Below are 12,945 nucleotides of genomic sequence, written 5' to 3' on the forward strand. Positions count from 1 at the left end.
GGATTGTAGACCTTTTTCTGTCTAAACATGAATGTGACTGTGCCCTTATTTAGCTTTAATTTTTATGAACATAGTATTAAACTTCCTGAAGAAGACAACCATGCAAGAGAAAGTTGAAGGTAGAAGAAAAGGAAACCCAAATATCAGATGGATTGACTCCATACAAGAAGCCACAGCCTGGAATTAACAAGAGCTGAGCCGGGATGTCTGGTGCAGAACGTTTTGGTGGCCGTGTGCTCATAGGCTCGCCATAAGTTGGAAATGACTTGATGGCACATAACAACAACTTAAACGGGGCTTTGCACAGGGTTATTAATACAAAGTGCATCCAAAATTACCAATGAGATGAAAAGGTATAGAAGCTGTAATGAATCACTGAATGAAATGCAACTGTCTTTCCCATCAATTTAGGGCTGATCTGAGCCTCCTCCCAGGCAACCATCTCTTCTTTTGTGCAATGCCCCAGGAAACGTCCATCCCATGTTGAAAGAATGGGGTGGAAGGTATGTTTCCTAGCTGCTCTGTAGAGGGATTGTCTTCCCATTTAGAATTTTTTGAAAAAGAAAAATGGATGGAAATTCCTCCTAGTCTCTTGTAATTCATATGTTCCTAAATTACTTGTCATTGGTATCCATGCCAGTGGATGGCATAGAATTTCCTTCTCCCAACCCCATTGCCTGCATTGAAAGCAATACTCCAACAAAGCGAGGGAAGGATAGGAGATGGTTCACTGCTCAAGTTATTTTTACACTCTCTTGTGAGTGCTCTTCACAAGTAGTTGAAGTTAGAAATGAAGGAGATTTTTTTCAAAAAAATAAAATGCAAGCATACTAATAGGTAATCTTTCTGTGATATGGAGATGAGGAGAAGAAGGTGGGGAGACGTGCAGAGTGAAAGCTAATTAAAGATAAATCATATGTGGCACGCAAAACATTAGGAGGGGGGAAATAGGATAAAATCATATGCTTAAATCAGAGGAACACAACACTGGTGAAAAAGGCAGCAATAATGTAAGTCACACTCAACATGAATAAATCATGTGCCATGTCCATATGGTGCAAGAACCTAATAAATGAGAAAGCCAGGCCTCCAGGAGTTAGCCCAGATAATTTATTGACAGCAGAAGCCGCTCTTAATAAATAATTAACAGCATTATTTGCCTCATTGGGCACAGGAGAGCCGGCGGGACAGATGCCAGAATCAGAGACACTTTTGCCCTGGATGTTGCTGAAAGAGCTGGGTGCAAGCGTAAGGGGGACCTTCCATTCACAGACCTACTTTGCAGACTTCAAAACTAAGCAGTGGTGGTGGGATATGAAGTCCCAAAAGATGATGCACTTACTTTAGGTGACAAGACATATTGCCCAAAATTCATGAAAGCAGAGGGGCTGCTCTGAGCTGGTGGCATTCACTATACCTTGAAGCCATAGATGCCATAAGTTGCCATAAGTTGCCATAAGTTCTCCACACATCGAATGGACAACGACTTGTGTTGTCTTCAACCAACCTTTAGGTGATTTCAGTGAATGGTCCCAGATTTTAATGTCAAGAAAAAGAAGGAATAAACAGTCCATGACCAGAGTTCATACCATGTGTGTGTCCCTCCCCTGCCATGCAAACATAAGCACAATCACAGCTCATACATTCTTGAGCTTATGCTGCTGTCTGTGAGAGTGGGCAGATGAAAAATGGGTATGTATATTAGAAAAATTTGAACAAAAATGCATACTATTTAAAAAGTAGATAGAAACACTGAAATCAATGAAAACAGATTGCATCTTTCTTGCATGCACACCCAAGCACTTGGGAAATTTTCACAAAAAGAAAGGAGAGAAAGCTCGTGATCTGATACAGACGCAAGTTAGACTGAGCTTCACAGGAGAGAAGCCTAAATGATCTTGGGTTTTGCTGATTTGCCAATCTGAGATTGCAAACGAGGGCAGTTTCTTTCAATGGCAGTGAGGAGCTCTCTCAGTTTATCAGTGGCCATTGTTTGGTGGTGGTTAGTGGAGGCTCCGGAAGCAATGTGCAGGCCTGCCATTGGTCCATGTGCATGTCATTTATCTCAACAAGTGACAGGCATCAGTGAAGATGTGAAGTCCTTCCTCCTGGTCCCAGCTCAGTAGCAGCTGTTCCTCACCGTGTACCACTTCTCCTCACGGGCTGCCACTGCACCAAGGACTTTCTTGTACCATAGGCAATGGTTTATCCAGTTCTAAAATCACCTGTGGAAGAAGCCTTCTGGAAGTTAAAGATGTGCAGCTCAGTATATGCTAGGATGAAGCATGCAAACACAGATTTTATACACACCTATAATTAAAGTTTACAATGAGAAATGTGTTGGATGTGCTGCAATTGAATTCCTGAATCTGCAGAGATTTAAATAAGCCAGGCAAGCCAATCTGTCGCAAACCACTGCCTGGGGAATTACACAGCAGGGTTAAGAGAACAAATGCACACTAAATGAAATAAAACTGAATGCAACCAAGGCTGTCCCTGGCTTGTTTCATCTTGAGATGCCCTCCTCAGTGGATCTATTTCCACCATAGCAGCTTTGCCTGATGAGCATAATTATGATATTAGATCAGACAGCCAAGCTCAGAAGCACTAAATCATTAATTTGGAGATATATAATCTTTTATATGCCTATCAATAGCTGAGCACTGCTATCTAAAGATATGCACAAGTAGAATACATAAGACAGGAATGGGATAAAATGAATAACTTCCTCTCCTGAAGGGTGAACACACAGGCCATGCCTGGCAGAGCAAAACACTGGTAAAACAAATGTGCATGATTGCTGTCAGCAGGGAAAAATAAATTGATTCCATTTCTACTATATCCCTCTTTCTGCGCTACTCTGAGTTGGATCCAGACTTAGACAGGCTTACAGTAGATCCACTGAAATCAATTAAATTGAATTAACCCATGATTAAATTAAATGATACTAATTTCACTGGTCTACCTAAAGCATGACTGAGTCTGGATCCAACTCTATATATATATCAGAGCCATGCCACGGCTTGGGACCAGGATACCTGAAGGAACGGCTCCTTCCCTATATGCCCTCTCGCCCCCTAAGATCTGTAGGAGAGGTCCTGTTCCAGGAACCCTCCCTGAAGGAGGGCCTTCTCTGTGGTGGCACCCTGACTGTGCAATGCGCTCCCCAGAGAGGTTCGCCTGGTGCTGACTTTATATTCTTTTTGGTGCCAGGTAAAAACCTTTTTATTTACCCATCATTTTGAGGATTGAGGAATTTTAACTTGGTTTTAATATATTTATAGTCACATTTTGTTTTTTGTTTATTTATTGTAAGTTCTGGGACAATTTCCGTGTAGGACTGGGTAAACATATTTTAAATAAATAAATAAATGCCATATTGACTAGGACCATTTTCCAACTTCCATCCATCTCAAATTTAAGGGCTGTGATTCTGTTTTTATTAGGTGTTGGGGGTGGGCAGTGTTGAAATTCATTCGCAAGGAGAATGCTTTTAATGACTTCTGAGGTGCATTTTGGAAAATCCAAAATGTCAGCAACCATAAAATGACTGGGATTTTTTTTTTTTTTTTGCTCCCAAAATATAAAGTCAGTGTGCTATTCCAGGCAACCCTATTTTTAACTCCAAATTACTAGGAAATCTATTTTAAATATTGGATTACCTCCTGTTATAAAATAAGAACACCTTGCAAAACTCCAGAATGCTTTATTGAAATTAAAAAAGTTTAAAAGGGATCTCATGCCACCTTTTGTAGGAGGCTGGAGAAAATCTGAGATCAAATATTAAGACTAATTAGAAGTAATCGCACCGAAACCAGTGGGACTGATAAATCTGCAAAGTTATTCCATGAAATAAAGTTGAGTGAGCCACATCAGAAATAGTTTCTCCTTTACTAGGTCCACTTACAATCTTGTGATCAAGCTCCTGTGCCTTGAGAGCCAGGCAATTGGGTTGGCCTGAGCACCAATGTCCCATTTGGAAGTTCCTTTCCATGTGCTTGTAATGAACAGCATAGAGGGTTACTGTGAGGTCATGCTGATGGCCCCACTAACACATCCTCTCCACATCTTGAAAATGCCTGTGATGGGTAATGATGAGTCACCAGGAGTATCTATGCTCACTGCTACTGCATATCTATCTAGATTTTGAATTTCTGAGTTCTCATTCTTGTATTTCCCCATAGCGAACAGTGAGTTAAGAACAGTATGCTCCCTTAGAAAGCTACCATGAAAAAGACTGACTGCTGAGAATCTGAGAGCATCAGCTGATAACAAAGCATAATCCTATGCATACAGTATCTAGACTGAAGAAAAAAATCCTACAACACCCAGCATCTAAGCATCAATGCTGGCGCTTCCAAGCTTCTGTCTAAATATGTATAAGATTGTATTGTTAGACTACTAACTGCCTTTAGTTAGTGATTTACAATCTAAGCTGCAAATTTATCTTTCATTTATTACACAGTTACTAGTTACAGGAAGTTATTATTCCACATTTCACATTGCTTGGGTTGAGATCAAGAGCCTCCTTAAGTAATTGGAACACATACACACAACAGCAATGCCCCAAAGGCAACATGCTGTGATGTTCCAGTAATACCTGGATTAAGAGCATTAAATGGATCCTTTTTCTATACAGCTTTATTTCCAAGCTTTATTGCTCAATTTGTCACCCTCTGGTAGCAAGATTCATCAATGTTCTACTACGGCATGCTACTTTATATGGTAGAAGTGGCCAAATACACCTTCCCATTATAAGCCATCTGCCCAGTTTTCCTTATACGTGAAAGCATTAAGCACTGCTGAGTAAATAAGGAAACACACAATAGACCAGTGAGTTCTACTGATTTAAGCACCATAATCTTCATATAGAAAGATAGTGGCATTTAATGGACTCAGGGGCAGAAGGAGTCTGTCCCTTTATGGTTTGGGATGCAGTTTAATTTTAGAAAGGTACACAGGATTTGGAAAACATTGGATTTCATTAAGGGCCTCCCTATACTTTTCCATAATTTTAGCCCTGAAAGGGAGGAAGGAGCCACCAATCATTTTGCATGGTCATGATCCCATGATTAAACTTAAAGCTGCTGGAAGAAAGGGAAGAAGCAGCCAGGCGCACCTCCAGGTTCTCTCTGCTCCAGCTCCACCTACTTTGGATGCTGATGAGCCATTGTGGCCCGAAGGAAAGGGGAATAGACAAATGCCTCGCGAATGATTGCTGCAGGGGAGAGAAGTGGAGGTATCCCTGGCTACTTTTTTTTTTTCTCTTTTGGATCAACAATGCACTTTGAACAATAGTATGTCATGATGCTATACCCTGGTGTAATTTTTAAAAACAGGGTCAGGGAAGAGAATGGAAGGGAAAAAGAAAGTTCCGGTCACTGAAGCCGCTTTTCATTTGAGTAGCAGAGAATTAGATGAAAATTACAGTGCTCATACACACTATTTCCTTGTTCGGAATAACTTAATAGTTGGATTTCCGGATTCAGCATAGTTAGGGATCAGGGCTAGAGGACAGAATGAAAGTGTCAAAATACACTCAGTGCCAAGCACACAGGGAAGGAAGTGGATTCAGAGAAACCCATGTTTAATTTTGCATCATCAGGGAACTAGACTAGATTATCTTCTGTATATTCTTCAGCTTCCTTGAGCTTCTGTATAGCCTGAAATGCCTGATTCTGCCTAATCTTGGAAGCTAAGTAGGTTTGGGCCTGGTTGAAATCTGGATGGGTGACTTGGGTCCCTCACTCAGCATGTGGTTAGACCTGAGGACCTCCTAGGCCCCTTCCAACTGTATGATCTTTGAGTTCTTCCATCCCTATGATACTCCAAATATTAAAAATATTGACAGTCCTAGTGATGGACAACTTTCACTGACATTTTTCTGAATGTTCAGGGATGTTCAGTGTTCACCACATTTCAGGTATGTGACATGGGAGTTAATGAGTGTTAAATGCCTTTCCGTAGGAAAATTATTTTATTTTAAAAATGCTACAGAAATAACCAAGAATACGAAGCGATAATAATACACGAGAAGCTGACCTTTGTTGCAGAATTCTTTGGGGTATCATCTAATATCTTTGGAAGTCTCCTGTTCCCCTTGCCGTGCCCCTCCCCGCATTTCTTATTCTCCTTCCAGCTATGCCAGCAAATCATTCCAAAGCTGTTGGAAGGCATGACCTCCTTCTCCCCGTAATTGTTAGCAAAGCCACTGAGCAATCTCATAAAAGATAACTCAGAACACAGCAACATTTCCAGTTCTGTTCTCCCCCTTCTGTTAAAAAAATGCATCCAAGCTGTGCTATGTCTAGATGTCATTCAATAATGAAAAGCGGTTGGAAGCTGCGACATTCCAAATCAGCAACCTTAAGGCTGAAGCGAATGACATGTTCTTTTTTAAAAAGAAGTCCTGATTTGTAGCTCCAGTACAGCGTTTCCTACCTCTTTAGTAATACTAGGAAAGTGGGTGTTTGAGGGCATCTGTAGTACGGCTAACTTTCTGGATTTTTATTTTCCCATGCCCTTTTGTCGAGGTAGATGCTTGTTACCTTAATAAAACTACAAAGAAAATTTAGAAGAGTAGAAGGAAGAAGAGCTCTATTTTTGTAATGTAGAGATACTGACAAAATCCAGTGCAATCCACATGAAGATTTTTTATTTAAGTAGGGGAAAAAACCCTCACTTCTCCTCCGGTAAGAAGCAGGACAAGAAGGATCAAGACTGAAGTTGGTGGTAACAGTAGTGAATTTAGTATCTAACCAGGATCTGTAGCAACCATGAGCATAAGGTTACATTTCCAACCTGTGTGGGCACCCTGTTAGTACAGGAGATGGCTGGCCTAAAGCTCAACTCTTTGGCCAGCACCACTCTGGATCCCATACTGGATCAGCCAAGCTGTTATTCTGAAACTTTCATCACTCACTTATCTTAAAGCTGAGCAAAAGCAGGACTGCCTGCTGCCCACCCTCCACGGGTTGGAGTTTTGTGGGCAGATATCTCTCAGGTAGCCAAAAGAACTCCTTCCTCACATCTCAAACTGTCTGGTATTAAGAGGGAAGTTGTGACACTGTCCCGCCACTGCACTTATCTTACCCCCATGCTACTCCATGCCAGCTCTGACCGGTAGGATAAGCCAATTAGCCAAAACGCACTCGCACAGAATAATTAACCATGCAAAGAAAGCAAAACAAAAAAGGATTCCCTGCCCTCTTGCCAATCAGAAGGCCTGCTGCATCTGAAAGCAAGAGATAAACACAAGACAGTTCATCGGCAGTCATTAGCTTGGTCCTGTTTCAGGGTCTCCAAAAAGTTCCATGGTGAACTAGTTCTCTGACAGATCCCACACTATCCCCAAAAACCTATTCTTGTATTTGAAAGTGACAGAAACACACAGTAGATAATCTGGGGAGGGACCAGAACTTAGGGCTCATGATTTGAACGCTGAAAGTCCTATGCAAAAAGGATCAGGTGTCAAGTAATGGTGAACACGTCTGCCTGTTGCTGGACAAAGTTGGTAGTTCTGGGTGAGAGGGACAAATAGCCTGCCTCGGCCTAGCATAGCTGCTTGTAACCCTGTGTTCAGGAAAGGGGTCTGCAGAAATACTTTGGATACGGCTCTGTAAATGCTGCAGCAATAACGGGAAGGCCATCGCATTGACTCGAAATGCCCTATTTGTAGTCCATACAACTGATGGCTTTTAAAACCCAAAAATAAACCCCACTGTGGAGTTATAGCCTTGTTGGAACTGCTAATACTAGGGAAAGTTGATATTTAAATATTTCTGAAGCAGGACTAAGCCAACCATCCATGAGTTTTGATTTTGTCGTGCCCTTTCATGAAGGTAAAACTTCTGTCAAATCAGTCGGCAAATGACGCAAAAAAATAGATTTTTCCAAGCTCTTTTATGGGAGTAGGCTTAGAGCCTCAGGGCTGTGCACTCTCTGAGGAATTTCTACTGCCTAGGTAATGTCTTCAGCCAAGTCCTTAAAAAGACATTTTGGAAAGATCACCATCTTCATCCCAGTTAGATGTCTCTGCAATAATTTCACTCAGAAGTCTCAAAAAGAGGAAAAATAAGTGGAGCATGGTGGGAGGAGAAAACCAAGGCAAGTCAACTGGAGAACATTAGGCAGACTGCTTGCAGAGAATGAAAAAAACATATTCTTTGGGGTTGCTCAAAATCTAAGGTATTAGTTGGTGAATTCCTGTTAGAAAAGAAGCCAAATGGATTACCAGGCTGAATATCTGGTAGCTGCATGTTTAAATGAGACTCTTGATCTCACAGCACACCATATCTGTATATCTGGGTCTGGTCAACACAACAAGCAGTTGTGGTAAGCAGGAGTCATAGAGCAAAGTGTTATTGCTTATCATAATTTCTGAGAAACACACATATGACACAGAAATACCTCAACTAGGCTTGGATGACATAACGGACAAATGGCTATCTAAACAAACAAAAAGCCCACCATAGCTTGTGATATCTTGAGAATCTGGCATTCTGAATTGGGCCATGGGGCTGATGGAGAGTGTAGTTCTTCTCCCTTACAACTGCAGAGCCAGTCAAAATCAGACCCCTCCTTCCTCACTCCATTGCAGTCTTTTAATGTGGGCAAAGCTAAGCAAGGATGTCCAGATAACATCTAATTATTATGATCATTACACTGCGTGCATATTGCCCCCTTTCTTCTTCCAACAAACCCATCATGCCTTACACTGTTTTCTCCCTATCCATCCTACCCTCACTAAAACAACCCTGTGAGGTAGGTTAGGCCAAGGGGCAGTGCGTGCCCAGATGTACCCAGTGGGTGTCATGGCCGAGTGGAGACGAGAGCTCCTCAGTCCCAGTCCTGCAGTCTTCAGCACTGCACCGTACCCCTAGTTTGATTGTTTCAGATACTGGGAGAAGAGCAAGAGTGGGCAGCATGGCTGGCACAAGGAGGCCGCCCATCCAGATGGATATCAGCATGGCAGGGCAAGGCATGGGCAAGTGATTGACCAGGATACCTGCTGCCAGTGGAATTCTCTGGGATGTTTACTGTCAGGTATAGGAAGGAGGATCACCCATGACAGCACTAGCTAAGAGTGCTCATGGCCAACTAGGGCAGGAGTGCCAAAACCCTTTCGGTCCGAGTGTTGCACTGAGTTTTGAAGTCACCTTCAAAAGGCACGTTCTAGTGAAAGATGTGGTCAAATGGGGGTGGAGCCAAAGGTAAAATGGCTGGACTAAGACAAGAGGTCCATTTTGAAAGAAGCAAAGGCTTAGAAATGGGACGTCAACCTTTGGTATTGTGGGATGGGAACCAAGCAAAATCAGCACATGATGGGTTATTGGGGAATATGAATGGCCCCTGCAGGGTATCCCTGAACAAGGGGTATGGTAATTAACAGGGTCCTGAAGATATCATGAGTGTGTGCGCGCACACACGCACAGACACACACACACACACACAAAGAATGAGAGAGAGAGAGAGAGAGAGAGAGCAGTAATGGAGCTTCCACAAAGGACAGCTTCCTTCTGGTCACTACTGGCATGGTCCATCTTGCGAAACTGAAACGATAACAATGGGGAAAATGCTGACCTGGAAGGACTTGACTTGATACAGCCAAGAGTGAAATGAGAAAGCCTGATAATTCTGCAACATTTGGATTTTATGAAAGCTTCTTTGCTCACTTCATGCCTTGGAATTCCCATGTTGAGGATTGTAAATTAATCTAGCTAAGAGAATGAAATAAATGGCTTAAAAATGCTGGACCGTGGATTCAGTACTAGACAGCGGATTAACAGGGAAACTGAGATGTATGTTTTTTATTCCTGATTAACAAGGATTTATGTGGTATGACAAGCATCACATATATGGGTTTTAAATGTAACTACCTTCTTTATGCTGTGTTTGGACTCTGGTTAAGGTTTATTTCTTGGTGGTAGATCTTGCTTCGTACATTTTAAAGAAATAACTGGCCACAATGATGTACTTTAAATATGAACTTCCTAGTTGGGAAAACTGCAGAAAAGGGCAACTAAAATGATCAAGGGGTTCAAGCAACTCTCCATTGCAACAGTTTGATTGTTTAGCAAGTAACAGGAGACATATAGAGGTGCACAGAATTTCACATGGTGTAAAGAAAAAATGAAGATAGTTTTCTCCGTTTTGCATCATACACGTGGCATTGAAGATTCAGGGCAGGTGAAAGGAAGAACTTCTCCATACAGCATGTAAACAAAATAATTTCTTTCCTCAACCATAAACATGTATGCCACCAACCAGGCACATAGGAGTATAAGCCTGTTAAGGGCAGTACAGACTTCATCTAATCACACACCTGGTAGCTATGCGTGACAGATCCACTTACTCTCCAGTAAGCATTGCAGATTGGGACTATGGTGCTCTGGGGGGTGGGGATGGTTAACCCTTGCCACCTATTTTTGTTCTGACTCCCATGATCCACCTGGAGGAGGGCAGTGCCAATGCAGGCTCTTTTGTCCTTTTTGAGTTGGTCAGTGCCACGGCATTTCAAAGCAAAGTGTGTGGGAGGGGATTAAATTGCATCACCAGACCTCTTGGATCTCCCATCAGGTTTGTAGGTATGCAAACATAAGAGGAACTATTATATACTGATCAGATGGAGCTTTAGTTTGGTCTTCACCCATACTCTAGTAGACACTGGAGGTCTTGTGTCCACTCTACCAAATTGTAAGGATTAAACTGAAGAGGCAGAGCCCATGAAGAACGTGTGTTCACTTTCAGAATCCCCCGTTCTCCCATCGATGGATCACCTCTAGACTTTCTCCCTTTTCTTCTCACTGACAGCCAACCCCTCAATTTACAAAGTGTACTGCTCTCCTTAACTCCTGGATTGCTGGTGGGTGGCTTACCCAACGCTTCCCACTGGTATCCCTCGCTGCCTCCTCCGCTACCCAGGAACTCCACCCACTGGCTTGCTGCTCCAGCCCCATCACTGGCTTCCCCAGGCTGGTTTCCCCTTGCCCACCTTACCCAGCCTCCTGTAGCTCACTTTCCCCTCCCAGGCACCCACCTGCTGGCTTCCCACTGCACTCCCACACACTCTGGACTGGATTATTTACTCCCTGGCTGGCTTCCAGCTCCCCTCCCTTGCCTCCTGCCAGCCTGATTCCCTAAGGATGCCCCTCGACTTCTGTGGCACCTGAAGCATTTGGGAGCAATGCTGGCAGCCAGAGGACTGGGTGTCTATTTACTCATTTGGTATATTTGTATCATGCATTTTTCCTTCATGGAGAGAAAGTCATCATGCATAATCCTCCTCCCCCCACAATCTTATTGTCAGAAAAACCCTGTGGAGTAGCTTAGGCTAAGAATCAGTGACTGGGCCAAGGTCACCCAGTGGGCTCCATGGCTGAGTTGGAATTGGAACCTGAGTCTCTCAAGTTCCAGTCCAACACATGGACCACTACACAGAAGTGGAATCACTGAAGTGACTCCAGATCCCAGGAAGAACAATTTTACTTTTTAAACTATCAGGAGGGGGATCGTGCTCCAGTGGGCACCTGGGGAGATGCCAGAAGTGGACTGGCACCTGTGGGTGCCTTGTTGCCAACAGCAAGAATAGCGCTTCCTTCTGTTGACGTATGCATTCTGCAAACCATACGCCCATATTTCAATAGCACCAGATTGGTATCCTGTTATCTTTGGTCAAATGAATGCACAGTATATTCCAGATTCGGATATGATACTAAGCATCTGATTCTGCTTTCGGATGATGCCTGAAATGGTCCAATTCTCCATTGCAAAACATTCTGCAGCTGTTGGGATGCATTTTGAGAGTATGGGCAATTAGCAGGATTGATTGACAGCAGTCCTGGTAATGCACTGCACAGCGCTGAAAGGCCTGGATTATAAACATCTTTTTACAGATTGGACATCATCCATCCCAGGCTTCAGTTTGGAATTTGGCTTGGCAATGATTTCCCCTCCCATTTTTAAAAAGCCACAGAAATGGTTTCATTAATTCAAGCAAAGTCCCAAGTGGATCCAGCTGCATCCCCAGAAATGTCACTGGGTGAATAATGGGTGGTTTCCAAACTTTTGAGCCTTGAAACCAGTTTTCCTGGTTGCAACTATTGCTGGGAAGAGGAAGGGGTTTTCCCCCATCCCTTTCTCCCTGGTGCTTTGGGACATTGGATGGAAATGTCCCAGGGACCCTTGGAAATTTAATTTTGCCAGGGTACCCACAGGGGTTCCTGCCACTTGCATTTCCAAGCATGAGGGAGGGAGCAAAATAGAGGAACACTGCCTGTCCTAAAGGAAGCAGCCAGATGAGTGGGAGCGCGGCCTGATGCCCTTTTCTCTCTTTGATTATAATCCAAAAGGAACAACTGCGGGAGGAAAACAGGCGGACTTCATGAGTGTGCTGTCACTCCACCATCTTGCATTCTGCACACATCCTCCAGCTCAGATAATTCTGCTGCAGTTTCTCCTTCCAAGATAGGATTTTCTGCATAACTTATTCTAAAGTTTAAATATTGAATTCTATGTCATATACTACTAGCAAGGAGCATCCCATAAATATTTACTGAATTGGAATACAGAATATGCAATCTCCTTTCTGCATTTGGAATATAACCCGATTACAGCTTATTTAAGCTAATGTTGTGGGCATTGGAAAAGTTCTAATTTATGTTCTGATCTCTGTTAATGTAAACATGTTCCATCATTGCAGGCTTTTAAGGATGCCTCCTCCTAATGTGATTGCTTTTTTCTGCTATATTGTTGGCTTTGTTGCTGGTTTTGGTGCTGCATTCACTGAGGTTTTTCACTTTTAATAGCATATTGGTATTATGCATTTCATTGCTGCATGCCTCCTTGCGAGGGTGTCTGCCATGTCATATTTTAAATAAGTAAATCAAAGAAAAACCTTGCCTAGTTAGTGAGATCAAAACCAAATTATTCTTGAATGTCTGCAAA

Source organism: Varanus komodoensis, unplaced genomic scaffold, assembly GCF_004798865.1.
Source record: "Varanus komodoensis strain SLA01 unplaced genomic scaffold, ASM479886v1 scaffold6_4, whole genome shotgun sequence".
Lineage (NCBI taxonomy): Eukaryota > Metazoa > Chordata > Lepidosauria > Squamata > Varanidae > Varanus > Varanus komodoensis.